The sequence below is a fragment of the Dromaius novaehollandiae genome, chromosome 1 (assembly GCF_036370855.1).
Source record: "Dromaius novaehollandiae isolate bDroNov1 chromosome 1, bDroNov1.hap1, whole genome shotgun sequence".
NCBI classification, from domain to species: domain Eukaryota; kingdom Metazoa; phylum Chordata; class Aves; order Casuariiformes; family Dromaiidae; genus Dromaius; species Dromaius novaehollandiae.
In genome coordinates, this window is record NC_088098.1 from 77,538,304 (window position 1) to 77,554,629 (window position 16,326).

General features: G+C 36.0%; 1 protein-coding gene across 10 annotated transcripts in view; it reads left to right on the plus strand.

Moving 5' to 3' along the window:
* The first annotated feature begins 82 nt into the window (after nt 1–82).
* The window catches only part of CCDC91 (coiled-coil domain containing 91), a 174,738-nt gene continuing 158,494 nt past the window's right edge, over nt 83–16,326 (plus strand). For 8 of the 10 annotated variants that reach the window (XR_010390784.1, XM_064517438.1, XM_026102418.2 and 5 more), the window contains exon 1: nt 137–310. The gene's annotated coding sequence lies outside the window, so the exon portion shown is untranslated. The other 2 variants (XM_064517416.1, XM_026102420.2) reach the window with 1 other exon arrangement.

Sequence of the window (16,326 nt, forward strand, 5' to 3'; positions counted from 1 at the left end):
ACAGCCACGAGTCCTCAGCAGCGCCCAATCAGCGACGGCTAGGAACACGGGGCCGGCCCCACGTGACTCGCGAGAGGCTGGAGGAGGGGCTGGAGGAGGGGGGAGGGGGCGTTGCGAAATCCACATCCGGGTGAGGCCCCGCCGTCTAGGGGTGGCGTGTGTGACCGGCTCGCGTGCTGGGTGGTGGGGCGCTTTGTGCAGGGGTGGTGGCAGCCTTGAGTGACAAGCGTGCGCGCCCCCTCCCCCCGGTGGAGGGTGCGTGCCTGCGTACGGGAGTGGGCGGGGGGCGCTGGAGCAAGGCGCCTGACAGGTAACGGGATGTTCAGAACACCAACGGTCCTAACGGTCCCTGGGGTCGCGGGAGGGCGGGCTAGCGGGCTATGCCTGACAGGAGCCGTCGTGGAGTGAGCCCCAGCGGAAGGGGGGAGGCTAGTTTCTGTCCTGCCCTTTCGAGGCGGCTTGTACAGATCGAATAAGCCTAGCAGGCATGCAGTTCCCACCCGATTCACCTTCTCCTCCCCTTCTAGAGTGCAGGGTGTGAATTTGGCCTGGTACCAGCAGTGGTAGAGTTTGACTCCAAAGGGCACTGTTTCAGCGAGGACTGTCTTCTGCATTTTTGTGCTTACCTGCAAGAACACTTCCTGACTCCTCTACTGCTGCTAGTGTTGCCTCCTGCTCCAGGCCCTACCTGTGCCAGAGCCACGCTGCACCAGTATTGGTATCCATGTCCTGTGGTGGCTGAATGTTGTAATTAAAGGGTTGCCACAAAAGGAGTTTTAATAGCTTACAGGAGCAGTGGGAGCCTTCCTTCCCTACACTGGGAAACTAATGTTTCTGTCAATAGGAAGGAGAACCTTTTGAGTTCACTAGCCCAGAGTTTTGGAAGTCTTGGAAGGGTATGACTTCTCTGCCACTCTGCTTCTGGGGGCAAACTGTGCATGGCCAATTTTCAAATGTATGCAGAAATTAAGTTGTGGGTAGCTGTCTTGTAAGATTTTCAGAAGCACTTGTGTGCATAATATTTGTTCATGTAAATGCAGTTAGGTGTTGAAGTGTTTCTGAAAATACTGTTATTTATTTTTCTGAATCTTAAGGCATCTAAAATATCTGTTATAAATCTAGTCCTTAAGTATTTCAAGTCTGAGTTTCTCACCTGTAAAAGAGGATTGACTCTACCCACTTCATTCCTCAGCATCTGAACTTAACCTTTTGCTCTGGGAATCTCCTTTCATATGCTCTGTCTACAGCTGTAGATCTTCTCAGCAGAATCTGGTTTATCTTATGAGCAGTTATCCTTCCTTGTCTTAGCAGTTCTTTTTGCCTGTGTCTTTCTGTTGTATTTTAATGGGACTTTGGTTAGTTGTTGTCACAGTGCTTGAACACCTATTTCTGTAGATTTAACTTTTTTTTCTTCTTAGTACTTCTCAGTTCTTTCACGCTGTATTTGTTCTCACCTTCTTTTGAGATTTTGCTCATCTGCATAAATTTCTTAATTTTTGTCTTTGTTCTGAGTGTCTCTACATCTGTGGCCTGAATGCCTAAGTAGCAGTTGGTGCTTGTATCCTGGTGCTTTGTTGTTTTTTCTTGGGAAATATTGGTTTCTCAGTCACTAATACAGGAAGTGGACTGCTGGTCACTTTCAAGAATTGCTTGTTGGGTAGAGCATGTCTGTTAAGTGCAGTGGTGAACCCTATGGCTAGTACGACTTGAAAGCAGAACAGAAATCCCAACAGTGTTCTGATGGGTGATGTCTGGATGCTCAACAGACAGAGCAGATATCCCGGAGCCTTCTTCAGAGCCTCTTTAGGGGTTTCTTGAGAATCTAGCACAGATTTACTTTAAACTATTGTGAAAGAAAGCCAGGTGAATATAAAACACAAGTGTGTACTGCCTGCCTGAACTGTGCTTACCTACCTTTGTGAATAGCTTCACTGATAATGCCTTTTGCTATTAGTTTAGGACATTGGAATCTCCATGTCCTGGCTCCTTCTACCTTAATGGTGAGATGGTATTTACTTGTAGCGTATCTGAGGAGGTAGGTGAATCTCATACAAACTGAATTGAGATAGCGGATGTTAAAATAGAGCCTTATCACATTTGAACATGTTATCCAAATCTTTACTGTGACCATTGTTATAATTACGTTTAAGGATTCCTTCTTATGTGAAGACAGAAATGACTGAAAATGTTCAAACCTGTGAAGTTCATATGTACATCCTCCATAAGGATTTTGAGGTGTTCCCATCAGTCTGTGCTTGACTAGAACTCTCAGTGCAGCTTAAGTACTTTTTTCCTTTAATTACATGCTCCTTGATTGTTTCCTGTTTGTCTTTGAACCCCACGGGCTGTTAGACCAGCTCCTTTCTTTCCAAGTGACACAACTACTGCCAGATGAATATATGTCGTCTAGACAATACTAGTTGTTCATGTGGTGTCAGGCTGATGTTCAGGATAATGACAGCTACATAGCTTTGTAGGTGCCAGAATACAATTATGCTATAATGCGTATTTGTGGTCCAGAGGAGCAATTAGATAGCGATGTTAAGGGCAATAGCTGGCATTCTCCAAATGTTTACAGAACTGCTAAGATATCTAAGGATAGTGCTTATCTGAGTAGTTGGCTTGATTACTTTTGGCTTTCTGAAAACCAACATCCAAGAAGGCTTGCAGCACCAAATGGAAAAAGGTTGTGGTATGATGGGAACAAGCTTTCTGTGAATCTTTAATTTAAAAGCTCACAAAACCTTTCCCATGTTCATTTGAGTCCATTCAGATTCACAAGGTGGTTTTTTAATTCTGCGGTGATCTGATACTCTCGTGTGTCTCGCAATCTGCTATTGTCAATTAGTGCAGTTTTTGACTCTTTCAAATGCCCATATGAGTAAGTTCTCTCTGCTTATGCAAAACTAATTTGACTAATAGTGAAGATAGAAACTATTTTTGAACGAATCTAGACTTTTTCTTCCAACTAAGGCTTCTTTTGTGAAGGGCCTCTTTCATAGTGTGGGAGTTTCAGCTTGCAGACAGAGTAAATTTCAGGTTGCGAAGCCTAAAACTACCTTACATGCACTGTGTAGGCTATCTAAAATTGTTGCAAAGTGCTTTTCAGGCAGTATTTTACCATGTGTAACACTTCATTTATTTTGTTACTTACATATTTATAGTCATAAGAAGGCATCAGAAATTCAAGTTTTTTGTTTTGGGGTTTTTTTTGCTTATTTTTTAAAGCTTTGAGATTTATGTGATAACAACCCTTCCTTGTGTTAGTAAAAACAAATCCTTAAAATTTTAGACTTGGATCTAGCTTTTCTGATAATGACTATTGAAGCCTTAATCTCCTTCCTTTATTCCTTGTGTGTCCGTTAAACAGTGGTACCTGCTGTTCAGAGCCAAGAAGTAGTGCTGTTTTTACAGAAACAAGTTAAGTGATTTTGTGATTTTATTAATGTAGATTAATGTGGAAGGTAGAATTTAACTCAGAGGAGGATTTGCGCTCACATTCTTTCTTCCTAAAGAGTTTGGGATTGACCTCTGTGAAGAATTGTACTTTTCTGACACAGCAGGCTTTTTCCCTCTAAATTGTTCAATTGACTGGTTTATTTCTGGAGTGACTGGAATGAAGTCTAGGGGTTCTGCTCACTCTTTCTATGAAGCCAAGACTTAAATATGTAAAATCTATTGTAGGATATGTTTGGAGAAGCAGAACTGGGTATGCATACATTTATTTTTCAGCCACCATAGAGGACACTTTGAATAAAAATAAAGCAAATTTGATTTATTTGTTATATTTACTTGTTTGTTAAAATGATTTCTAAGCAGACTTCAGAGACAGCTCAATCTTCTTCAGTTTCTCAGCAGATGGACGTGGTGGGCTCTGTCTGCCTGTAACCTGCTTACATATGTGAGGCTAATTTTTCATGTTGATCACATTTTAACAGGTATTGGCTAGTAAACTTTTCAAGCCTTGAGAACAGGGCAAGAGGAATGGACATAATACTTATAGGGCTGTTCTGGATCCTCAAAAAGTATGTGTTTCTCATGCTTGTATAACTTCTAGTGTTTTTTTTTTTATATCCATATTAGAAAACAATGTGCTGAAGACTTTTAAGAAAAAAAGGCAAGTTTTTATTTTTTTTCATTAAAATGATCACAGTTCACTTTCTGTGTGTATTTTAGGGAAGAATCTAGAGATGAGTTCAAGTGGCTAATTTCTGTTGGTATAGAATAGATCTTCTCTTATATTTGTGGTTGTATAAAGTTCTAATTTTTTAAGAAAATTAACCATTCTCAAATTATTGTGATAATTTGGTATCAAAAAATCGAAAAGCTTAGCCAGTTTATGGAACACTGTCTTTTTTTGTTGCATTATAGAACATTCACTTTCAGAAATGTTCTTTCTCATTTTCCAGTTTTTTGAGGTTGCCACTAGCAGTTTTAGTAATAGTTCTAAAACACATACAATTTTCACCTGTTCAGCAGTTTTTTGGTCAAAGAAGGTTTTGGATCTTTTCACTAATTTCTGTGAATTTGCTCATTTAATAACTTTTTGGCAGGATGATGATCAGATTTTTAATACCATAGTGTAACCAGTCAGGTGCAGTGAAATATAAGTCAGGTCTTGTCCAATTCTTCCACCTTTTAACTCCAGGAATAATGCTTCTTTTATTTGTAATGCAGTCCTTTTGGAAAAGATAGTGGTTCTTTGTGCACACATGTAAAATGATTTTAGGTGACTATGTGACAATATTGGGTTTTTGCTTTAGGAAAGAGTAATTAAAGTAATTGTGCTGGTAGCAGGTGAGGTTGCAAATTGTGGCTCTTGCTTTTACGCATCTTTTGGGGATTATAAGGCTGTAGGAGATACTATACAGTGAAAAGCAATCTGTATTGGAGAGTAGGTTGCTTGTAGTCTGTGGAGTATAATTGGAAACTGCTGCAGAGAAATGACAATATTAAGAACAATTTTCTTTGGAAATAAGGATATGAGGGGCGCAAACACATGTTAAGGTATGAAACAGCTGAAAAGCAAATTCTTCTAGTTGGAAAACTACTAATTTTAAAGACTGTAACTCTGCACCTATTACTAGAACTCTTGCTTTTGCTTCAGCAGAGGACTTATGAAGGGACTTGATCTGTTGGTTCTATAAAAGCAGTTCACAGTGACATTACCACAGAAAATGTTGGTGTTTAAATAGGCTTATTGGTTGTGTTTCAGTTCCTGTATTTAATGAAGAATTGTACTTTAATTATGAAGTGTTGTGTTCTTGAGTATTTATTTAGGTTCTCAGCTTTTCTGTATGCTAAAATGAAAAAGTCACGTCAGAGCACTATAGTCTCTTGGTCTAAAAAGCAAAAAAAAATTTGCAATTTGCAATCGTTTCAACTGCAGATACTAATTGTAGTTTTCTAAGAATGTTACAATTTGTGTGGGTTTTTTTCCACCAAAAGTGTTTATAACGGCCCTTTTAAGGGGCAAGAGTAGGACAGATTAGAATGCCTTGAAAGGAAAGGGAGTACAGAATCTTTCACTTGAAAGTCACTGACCTGAATTCAGTCCAGCTTGTTAGTGGATGATTTTTTTTTTTATGTAAATGAGTTGGGGGAGCTGACCAGATCACACACACCTACCATTTTCATTCCTGTTGGTCTCAAGAGTCAGAACTCCAGTTAAGTTAACACAGCAAATAAATGTAGTTTATGTGCATAGTCTTCTGTGATCAGAGAAAACTAAAAGGACAATTGGTGTCTTTTTAAAATGTATTATATGCCTTTCCACTCTTTAGTGTGGGCATTGGCAAGATGTGCTTTGCAGATAGAACTGGATAGCTTGAGAAGCAGCAGCCTTCAGTTAATGGTGGCTACTCCCTAGCAGGTGTGAAAAGTGAATATAATCCCTTACTCTATTTAAATGCAAAGCAAAACGGGTGGCTAAACCAATCCCTGAAAGTAATTTAACATTTAAAAAAAGCTCTTTATCTGAAAAGCAGAAGCTAACAATACATTACAGCGACTTCATAAACAACTCCAACTAAATATACAAGATCATGAAGGGCCTCTCTGTAACAATGTCTTATAAGCTTTAAAAATAAAATTTTATAAGCAATTTTTTGTCTTCTTCCTGTAAGTGGCTCTGTGGATTATATTCAAGTGAAATTATAAAAGATAAAGCTTGTCTTTGTTCCACCAGTACACTGTTTAGATTTCTATGTTCTACATTATACTGGGGTATGAAATTACAGGAAAAGCAGATGCTAGGAAACTAGCCTATCTTCTGCATATGGTTTTGGCAGTGATGAGTGTAATGCAGGAATCTAAATTCATTGAGTGACAGTAGACCTGTTGGGAAAATAAAATAAAACTGCGTATGCCTGAAATAGGTAACTATTGACCTAAGTTGAGGGATGGGGGGGAGGGATGATTTATCAAGAATATTCTGAGTGGTTCATCTAAAACATTTGTTTACAAACTATCTATCTGAACAGCAGTTTGCAGAAGATTTGCTTAATGGGCTGTCAAACTCTTTAGTAAGTGTTTGTCTGTGAAGTAGGACAGTATATTCCTTGTTGTGTCATTAGGTTACTGTTAATTCTGAACAGAGGATGCAGATAGTGTCACTGCTACAGCAATAGCCTTCTCCCATCCTCCCCCTTCCCCTCTCCCAGTAAAATTATCTTCCATTTTTAGTTTTTTGTATTTGGGCCAAATATGTGGGTATTATTTTGCTGATTGCTGGCCAGTACAGTAAAGAAACGGATTAAAAGGTTGCTGATCTAATATGCATGACTCAGTGTTAAGTGTTGAGTAGCCCCATGCAGGCATGCACTAGTTTTGCTTAATTTCAAATGCATTGGCCTCAGAACTAAGTGTGGGCATTGGTAGGTGCCACACCTACCTACACAGACTACCACCCGTGAAGAACCATGTAACTAATATAAGTTACTGTGTATCATATTTCTCGAGCTATTTTCTTTAGGTGTTTGTGTCTGATCAAGTCCATTGAAAGTCGCTTGAAAGTCATGCCTTGCTACAGCACGTGTAGTTAATATTAAAAAGGCATTGTTATTGAGTGATGTATAAAATTTTTGCCCATAGAAGAGGTGAAGAGTTCCAATTATATGTTTGTTTGAAGACATAACCTGCTGTAATAGTCGGTGAAATTTATATTCAGAGAGCCATCTAGATCAGAGAAGTGAGTGTATTTGAATGTTAAAATAAGTCTTAACTGTGTGAATTGACGTTTTTGATTGAATAGGCAATAGCAATGCTAGATTAAATTGGGCTAGTCTGCTGATGTAGCCTGAAAGTAAAATCTGAAGATTCAAAAAACAAAACTGACTAGTTTGGAAGTGGTTTTGTGATACTATGCTATTGTAGATAGCTGTGGGACCAAACTAGTTTGAACTTCAAACAAGGAACATGAGACTTGTGATGATTTGTTGCTAGTAGATTCTCTGGGACAGTTTGCACCTAGAGGTTATTTGGTGGATGTGACAATGAGTTCTGAACTTAGCTTGCAGTGGTAGTGGCAAAATCAGTCAGATTGAGATATAAAACTGCTAAATCAAAAATGAAGTGCTTTTAATATATATATGTGTGTGTGTGTGTGTGTATATATATTTAACAATACAGACTACCAATTTACTTTTAAAATAGTTGTGTGTCTATGTAAATACTTATAGATACCCTTGGCAGATACAGAAAAATGCCAAGTTCACTCTTAAGCCACTCGTCTTCTACTTTTATTTAGGTGTCCTGTGGAATGATTTATTTTCAAATGCTTGAGAGCCAAAAAAGTCAGCAGACTACTTATATGCTGTACTTCTTGTTCTTGATTGTTTGCTCTAGTTTTTGGCACAATGTAACTTCTCATACAGAATTGATTGTCTGATAAATAAGAAATTGTTGTTGAACCGTGCTACTGAGGGGAGAGCCTACTTTTTGATAAATCACAAAAATTATTTGGCTATAATTTTAATTTGAACTCAATAAAAAATTTAAGGAGAAGAATAAGAAAGAACCCCCTTTCATTGTTTTAATTGCAATTAAAGTCTTTGTAGAATGGGGGAAATAACAATAAGTATGTACCAAAATAATTTAGGAAAATATACACAAATGTTTATAGAGTTTGGTTACTTTGAAATGTCATCTACTACTATGAAAAAATTCAGTTGCTTACAATACTTTCTGTGCATCCTCTCGATTCTCAAGTTGTGTTAATAAAATTACTGTTATAAAATGTAATTCTAATATATTTATATAATAAAATACAATATATTATAATATTTAAAATGTATTATAACATTATAATATTATAAAATATTATAAATTCATTTTATATCTCCTTATGCTTGTTGGTAAGGTGTTTGTAGGTAAAAGCTATCCAAAAATTTGCGTAGTGCTTCCCAAACTTGGCCTCATAATTCTTTACAGTTGAATTTTTCTCATGAAATACTTTGCTAGAAATCGTTCCATTTGTAGCGTGAACGCATTGCTAGAGTTGATTTCATTTATTTTGGGTCAGTGTTTGAGGTAGGGATTGAGTTGCATTACTTTGAATTTGTTTTAGCATACTTGCATGTTAAATACCTAAGTTTTCTCTTTAAATATTTAATTTACTAAAGAACACAGGACAGTGATTTTTTTGTTTGGTTGTTTGAATTTCTGAGGAACAGAGGCTTACCATAAGCAACTTTACACTAGCCTTACTCCTTCTTCAGAAATTCAGCAATGCTTGTCTACGTTACAGTTTTGGGGTTTAGTGCATATGGATAGAGAGAAATAAACTAGAAATTCTGTCTCTGTGGATTGGAGTCTAGTGTAGTTTCAGATAGAAAACAAAATACTTCTAGCATACACTTGCCAGTTAAGCTTTTAAATAGACTTTCCATAGGGTGTGACTTTTGAAATGAAAATAATGCAGAGCTTCTAAAGAGATTTCCATGTGATATGCATGCCATAGTTGACTTGCCTTTGGTTTTATAAGCCGCTGGAGGTATACATCAGCATCTTGGCCTAAAACAAAACAAAACAATCTAGTACAGTTCAAGAAAAGTTGTTTGGGGGATTTCTGGCAATTTTCTTATTTTAGAAAGCATTTAGTCTAAACTGCTGGTTTTCAGTGTACTTTCATTATCTATGATATATTCTGCTAATGTGTTCTCAAACTTTTCATGGTTAGCACAGTACGGTTAGCGCAGTACTATTTTTTTTTTTCTTTAAACAATTTGATCTATATCTTTTTACTTCCCCCCCCCCCCCCCCCCCCCGGTCAAGTTCTTGCAGGCTTGTGTACCACTGGTGTGTAGTAATATTGTAGAATTACTGCAGAAAGGGCCTCAGAAACTGGATTTATAAAAAACTTTAAAAGTTACAGTCCACTTAAAAATGTTTCATATAGAAATTTAATTTAAATTATTGTATGGTGAATGACAAAATGAGATATTTATCCAGCAATGTAGTTCCCTTTCCCTCCAGGATCATATTAATTTTATTATTAGAAGAAAAAAAATAGCTTTCATTTTGGGTTTTTTGTGAATACTTCTTTCTCTTTAATGAGTGCTTAAAAAATGTGTGATATGGGTATATAGGTATCTAACTTCATTGATATTGAAGATGAACTTGTAAATACATACTTAAACTGTTTTTAATGTTTATAAAGAGGCCTGACTTGTCCTTTGTTAGGGTCAAAAGAGCAATATTGGTGGAAGAGCCATATTTTTTGAAAAATAATCCCCCTCCTTTCCTTTTTTTTTTTTTTTTTTTAAAAATTATTACATAAGGGGCTATGTCCCCTTAAGACTTTAGAGTACATAGATCCTTTCTGTTTTACCATCTGATAATAGGCACTATATATTCTAAGACTTACTTATCATGCTACCATATGATTCTCTCCCCAGTGGTACACAAACAGTTGAGCAGATAAAATTATTAATTTTAAAAAATACTTTCTCATATAGGGTAGAAAATATGTTATGCAAATGTTTAATCGTTCTAGTGCACACTTTTGGAGTTTAGAATTAAACCACATTTTTTAATGTATTTGAAAGGTGCCATGGTAATACTGTTAGAAAATAAATTTATCAGTAAAAGTTTTCATAATGTTTTTACAGGTTTAAACCTGCCAGTTTACACTGATGTATTACAGAGCATGTTTAGGAGGGATTTAGAAATTTCATTTGTCCATCATTTCGAGATGTGAACTATGCTAAAGACATGCTTTAGTAAAGTGGATGTATATCATAGAATGTAAAAAATACTGAGTACTGAGAGTGTGCAAAATACAGGTAGTTTAAAAAAAATCACGTCTTATTACTGCTATTCTACATGGGATATATAAAAAAAAATTCAGAAATGAAGTGATTAGATTTTTAAAAGACACCTGAGCCATTCTTATAGAATAAACAAGCTAATAAGGTTGTAAAAATAAAACACATTTTTAAATTGATGATCTTCATCAGGTAGCAGCTATACTTTAGCTGTTCACACAAATTAAATTTCCTTATAAAATACCATGTGATTTGATTGTAGTGTCTGTCTTAGAAGTCTAGATAATAAATGAGAGATTTTATTTAAAAATAACATTAAAAAATACTTAAGTATGTCAACACTGGATCTTATAGAAGCACACACCTCTGTGTTTAACCTGGTTAAACTGTAAATGACTATAAAACATCTGGATTTAGTAAAACTGATGAAGGATAGAACAGTAACAGTGTCTTTTTTTGCAGGAGGGGCTACTGTGCAGTTCTTGCTTATTAATCCAGTCCTTGTTCTTCCATTAGGTTTGAATTACAAAACCACACACTTAAAAAGGTGGAGGAAGGGTGAAAAGACCAACAATGTGCACAGTTGAACTTAGTTTTAGTCTTCTGGCAGCTTGCAGCTCCCATTCAGTATCCTGGTGACAGACAGCCAGGCTACATTGTGAGCTGCTATTGTTAAATGCACTGGGCTTGAATTTCATGGAGTACTTGGATTAAAAAAATAATTTTTCTCTGTTCTTTCTTAATTAGTGAGATGTTAGTGATCTTAGTTGTGCATATAAGTTGTGCACGCAACAATATTTGTTCAGGAAAAACAGTGGTTTGATTATAGAAGTAGCCTACAGTAATACTCATTATGAATGAAGAAAAGCAGTTGTGATCTTTTTATCAGATTGTTCAAAAAAAGTTAATATTTTAAAAAATTAGTGGTTTAGCTGAATTTGTCTGTTTACATAAACTTTTTGTTAGAGTCTCTATAGAAGCCTATAGTAATTACCTGTAACTTTTGTTGAATGTATCGTTTTCAGGCTTTTCCTTGCTGTCTTTAATCAACCAAAACTTTGTCTTTATTGGGAATTTTGCTGACTAAAGGCTATATAATTTCCCAGTAATTAATGTATTTAAAATATATCACTCTACATGTAGTTGGAACCTGAATATTCTATCTGCTTCCTCAGCATTGCCAAAAGGTATCACTTTTGCATGGTAATTTTTGGATAAATTTCAGTGGCTTTCTTTAAACAGTGACTGTTTCAAAAGCTATTAAAGCTATTAAGCTTTGCTTTTATATACATGTGTATATAATTGTGAATGTGTGCATATATATATGTTCATTTTATATATATGATACTTATGTAGGATATTTGTGAACTTACATAATTCATAAAAATAAACATCCACTGTAGTTTATTTTTTACCCTTGTGTGTATATAACATACAACTTTACATATATGGCAGCTTTATATTTTAGGATGAATACACATTCGGCATGTGTTTGTTTCCAAGGGAATTACAATTTAACAAAGGTCTTGGAGAATATACGAAATTGTAATCTGAAATACATTACATGGGAGAAGGAGAACAGCTACTCTCCATTAAACTGGGGAGTTCTGGACCATTTTGAATTAGGTGTATTCTGTGCAGAATGGAGTCTTGTCTGCATATATTGCATATGGTTTATATACTGTGCATCCCATTTATTCTGCACTTTATTCTGAATTATCCATTTTCATGAATTATCTGTTTGCTAGTGTAATATGAGGATGGAAATCCTTACTTCTCTAATAGCACATTGCCAAAATGCTATCATCCATTGATGATGATCCAGCTCATCACTGATGACATTTTAACTGTGTGATAAATACTTCTCTGCTAGCAGAACTGAGAGGCACTTGTGGACATCTTGGGAAAGAAAGTAGGGTTTGTGTTTCTAGAGCAGTTAACCTAGTATGCTCCCTGCCTAGGTCTGTACACTATCTAGGGAAGGTGACCAAATCAAAGGGACTGTATGATGGATGATTTGCGTGGGGGGAGGGGGATAGTATCTGGCTGGCAGCTTGCTTTTGTATTATTTTTTATTAATAATTTATTGATAAAATAATATAAATTACCAAATAAATATCAATGCCCTTCTCACATACTTGGTACTTAAATTACTTAAATATGCTGGAAACTTTGGATATAGGTCCTCTTAGTAACTCTTCCCATCTTTCTAAAATGGGATCAACAGCACTTACTTATATTTGTCAAAGGCTTTGGGACTAGCGAAGAAAAGTATTCTAGAGATGCATAGTAGGTATAATGTATACAGTTAGAAATTACTGTAAATGATTGTGCTTCAGCAGCAAAGAAAAGGACTTGGCCCTAACCCCATTTTTTTTTCTGGCCTGATCTGTGATGTTTGCTCCTCAACTTCCTCTTCTTAATACGAAGAGTATAATCCTATTAATATATTTTTATGGATAAATCAATGGTAATCAACCTTTTCTATGACAGCTAAATATATTTTTCTTCATTGCAAAAGAGACCATACAATTATGATGCTATCCATTTGGTCAAAGTGATAAAAAGTATTGTGCAATGTGCTTAGGAGTGTACTAAAAAAGAAAAAAAAAAGGAAGGATAATATGCACAGGTATTCTGGCAATGATGTTTTCTGTTAGAAAGCAAATTAGCTTTTTTTTTTTTTTTGACACATTTGGACAATGTGAAACCTTTTCAGTTGCCTCATAAGGATCGTATGAAAATGATTTTAAATTCACTTGTTGCTTCTACATGAATCAAACTTCTCTTTAGGAGATAAGGTAAAATCAAATTCATCTGTTTACTGGTATATGAATAAGAAGTTATAAGGTCACCTTCTCTAATATCAGTGAAGCAGGGGGGAAAAGGCACAGTGATGATGTGTTTTCTTTCCATGTGGAGGGAATAATGCCTGTTTTTTCCTGTTGCTAATAGTATGTCCAGAGCTTGCAAAGCACAGAAATAAAAGCTTTTAAAAAGATTAGTTATCTTTTATTTCAGTGTTTAGGTTACTCCGATTGAATCTTTTACAGAACCTGAATTTCATATAGGTTATTGGGGAGAGGGGGAGTGTTTTCGTTTGTTTTCTGGAGGGTGCTTAGTTTCAAGACTAAAAACTGAGTCATGTAAAATTACTAAGACTTGAAAATCTTAGCCATAATTTTTTAGTCTTCTGATAATTTGAACGTCTCTTCTGGCAGAGAAGTAGGTTGATTTCTTTTTCTTCTCCTGAAAACACTCTCAAATTAGTTCCATGCCTTGAAGTACAGCACTTCTAAGGCTTAGGGGAAGCTGGGAGGAGTCTTATTAATTGGAAAAATGAGTATATTGGGAGAAATACACTAAAAATAAAGGATGCCTGTTTTGCATAATAGAGTTGCTGTGTACGAATGATTTTCTTTATTGTATCCATAGCCATCTGTCAGCTTTTCTAATATAAAAATGAAATAATAATCTCTGAAGTCTGCCATTCTGTAGATTTTGTAAACTGTCTATACACAAGTTAACGGGAAACAATACCCCTTTCATAATATTTAACTGTCAGGTTTGCTAAGCACCCTTTACAGTTTGCCTTTTGCAACCCCACCCCCACACCCCCACCCACCCCATGGGGAGAAAAGGCTGCATTTTTAAGTGCATATGAAGGTGATCTAGTGGATATTTAAGCTCATGTTCTTACATGTAAGATTCTTTTTTCTGGTGGAAGTAACGTTGGCTTTTAGAATCAGTGATTCACTCAGCCCCAAATTTTCCTAGGCGATGCAGCATGCCAAAAACCTAGTTTTATCCTGTTTATTGTAGAAAGACTATTTCTGAGCCAAGCAGTCCAATTTTGTCTTCCCACTTACTTTATGATTCTTTAAAGGGTATATTCCGTCTTAATATGTAAGAACTTGAGCTCTTCACTTATATTAGCATTAATAGTATTTGTACGAGTTGCCACACATCCATATGACAGTACACTTCAAAGACTTAAGTTTTTGTTTGACATATTGTCCTATTACATTGTTGTTATGGTGCTCTAACTGTTACTAAGATTGTGTCAAATCTTCTATTTTCAGAGATTTAATTCTGTGACAAACTTCCCTTGAGGCAGAACTTGATGGTTTTTACTCTTGGAAAGCTTCTCCCTTCACAAACAGACAACTCTTTCTATGTCTGGTAAAAATACATCGGTGATTTGCTAGTGAAAAGATTTGCCTGCATTTGGGAACTTTGGCTTTTGACAGAGAAGAATGGAGAAACATAGATATTTCAATTGTTAATCTAAACAGTTGTTGAAATTTGCTAATTTTTAGTTGGAAATGCTGGTAAAATGCATATGACAATTTTTACTTCTAAAACTTCTACTTGCTGAGTGTATGCAACCTGCCCTATAGAAGAAAGACCACTGTACATCCTAGCATTCCCAAACCCTTGACAGGGAATGTTATTGTACCACTCATTTCTGCGCTTCCAAGTATCAAGATTATGTGCTACATGAATAAGCACTTTACAAAAAATAAACTTACAGCTGAAGGGGAGGGGGTGTGTTTTTTTTTTTTCTATTGTTCTGCTTTTTGTTTTTTTTCCACAACCATAAATAGATCTCAGTGATCAAAACGTTTCAAAGCCAGACTATACAGACCTTTTCTCTGCTGGGCCTTTTAGATGAAAATATGTGCAAAAATTACTACTGTGGTACTTGCAAAGTCTAGTCTTCTGAATGATGCTATCCTCTGAGTACTTAGTTACACATGGAATCCTCATGCAGTCCATGGGTTGTGGTCTGGTACGAAAATGGTACGTGCATCTGGTACAGCTGTAGGTGGTTAGTTTGTATTTCTCAATGTGTTACAGCTACCTTAGGAAATACTCTGAAATCAAACTCGGCAATTGTTTCTGAATCACAAGCACAATAGTTTTCTAGACATCAGCCTATGGTTCACAACTTTTTATTGATCTGGTGATACTGAAAGCACTTCCTTCCCAGTTTATATTCATTCTTTCCATACCACAAACGTGGTAGTTTTACATATATGTGTGGTTGAGGAGCAGACAAATGAAAGTTATGCAGCTTCAAATATTGCACGTTTTCTTCACGCTAGTGATCTCTCTTGCTCTCAGTCCATCTCTTTTTGTTCTTTGTAGCTCACAATATTATTCTAAATAACTTTAGTGCACCACACCTTTTACAAATCCATTTGTTAATAGCTTTTCAGAGATCAGCTTTCACAGAAGACATTTTTGTTAGTTCTCTGATGTTTTTTCTAGGTTAACTCTGAGGAATTGTCAGTTACTGAATGTGTTTTCCACACAAGGCAGTGGTGTTTTTTCCTCTGTTGCCTTAGAAAGGTGAATTTGAAAGCCAGTACCTCCGCTGTGGGAGCTATCAGAGCCTGTTCTTGAGGGTAAAAGCTGAACTATTATTTCCCTTTTTTGTGAAGCTGTATCTGATCTAGGAGAGTAAAATGGACTTGGAATTTGCACTTTATTGCTTTTTTCCTGCTTTAAGCACTCTTTAAAACAGCCAAAGCTGTATGCTGAAGAAGAGGACCCACAAGTTCTAACATTCAAATTTTTGTTGCATTGATTCTGCATATTCTCATCTGTTTTTGTGGGAGTTTGGGGATTTTTGCTCATTTCAGTTCATTTTATTTTCAGCTGAGAGTGTGGTTCATATGGAATATTTTTATTCTAATTTCTTTAAGCAGGATGTTACTCAGGTGTTGTTTATGATTGGATATATTTGTTGCAAGTTTTGCCACCTTTATGTTGGTTATACAAGATATATTTAGTGTTTAATCATGGCGTGCTTTTTCTTCTAGAAATGCTCTTTTAAATAAAAGTGGAAAAGGCATAGGAGAAAGCTATATGTCTTGCAGATTTCATAAGACATTCTTGTTATATGAAACTGATGTGAATGCTACATGTTTTGTTGCTGCTATTTATTATGTACAAACACAGTGTTACACAAATTGATATTTCAAAATTAGTCTTGAATTTAGGTATAAAATCTCGTTTCATATGGTATGGAATCTCATTTACTTACAGGATCTGG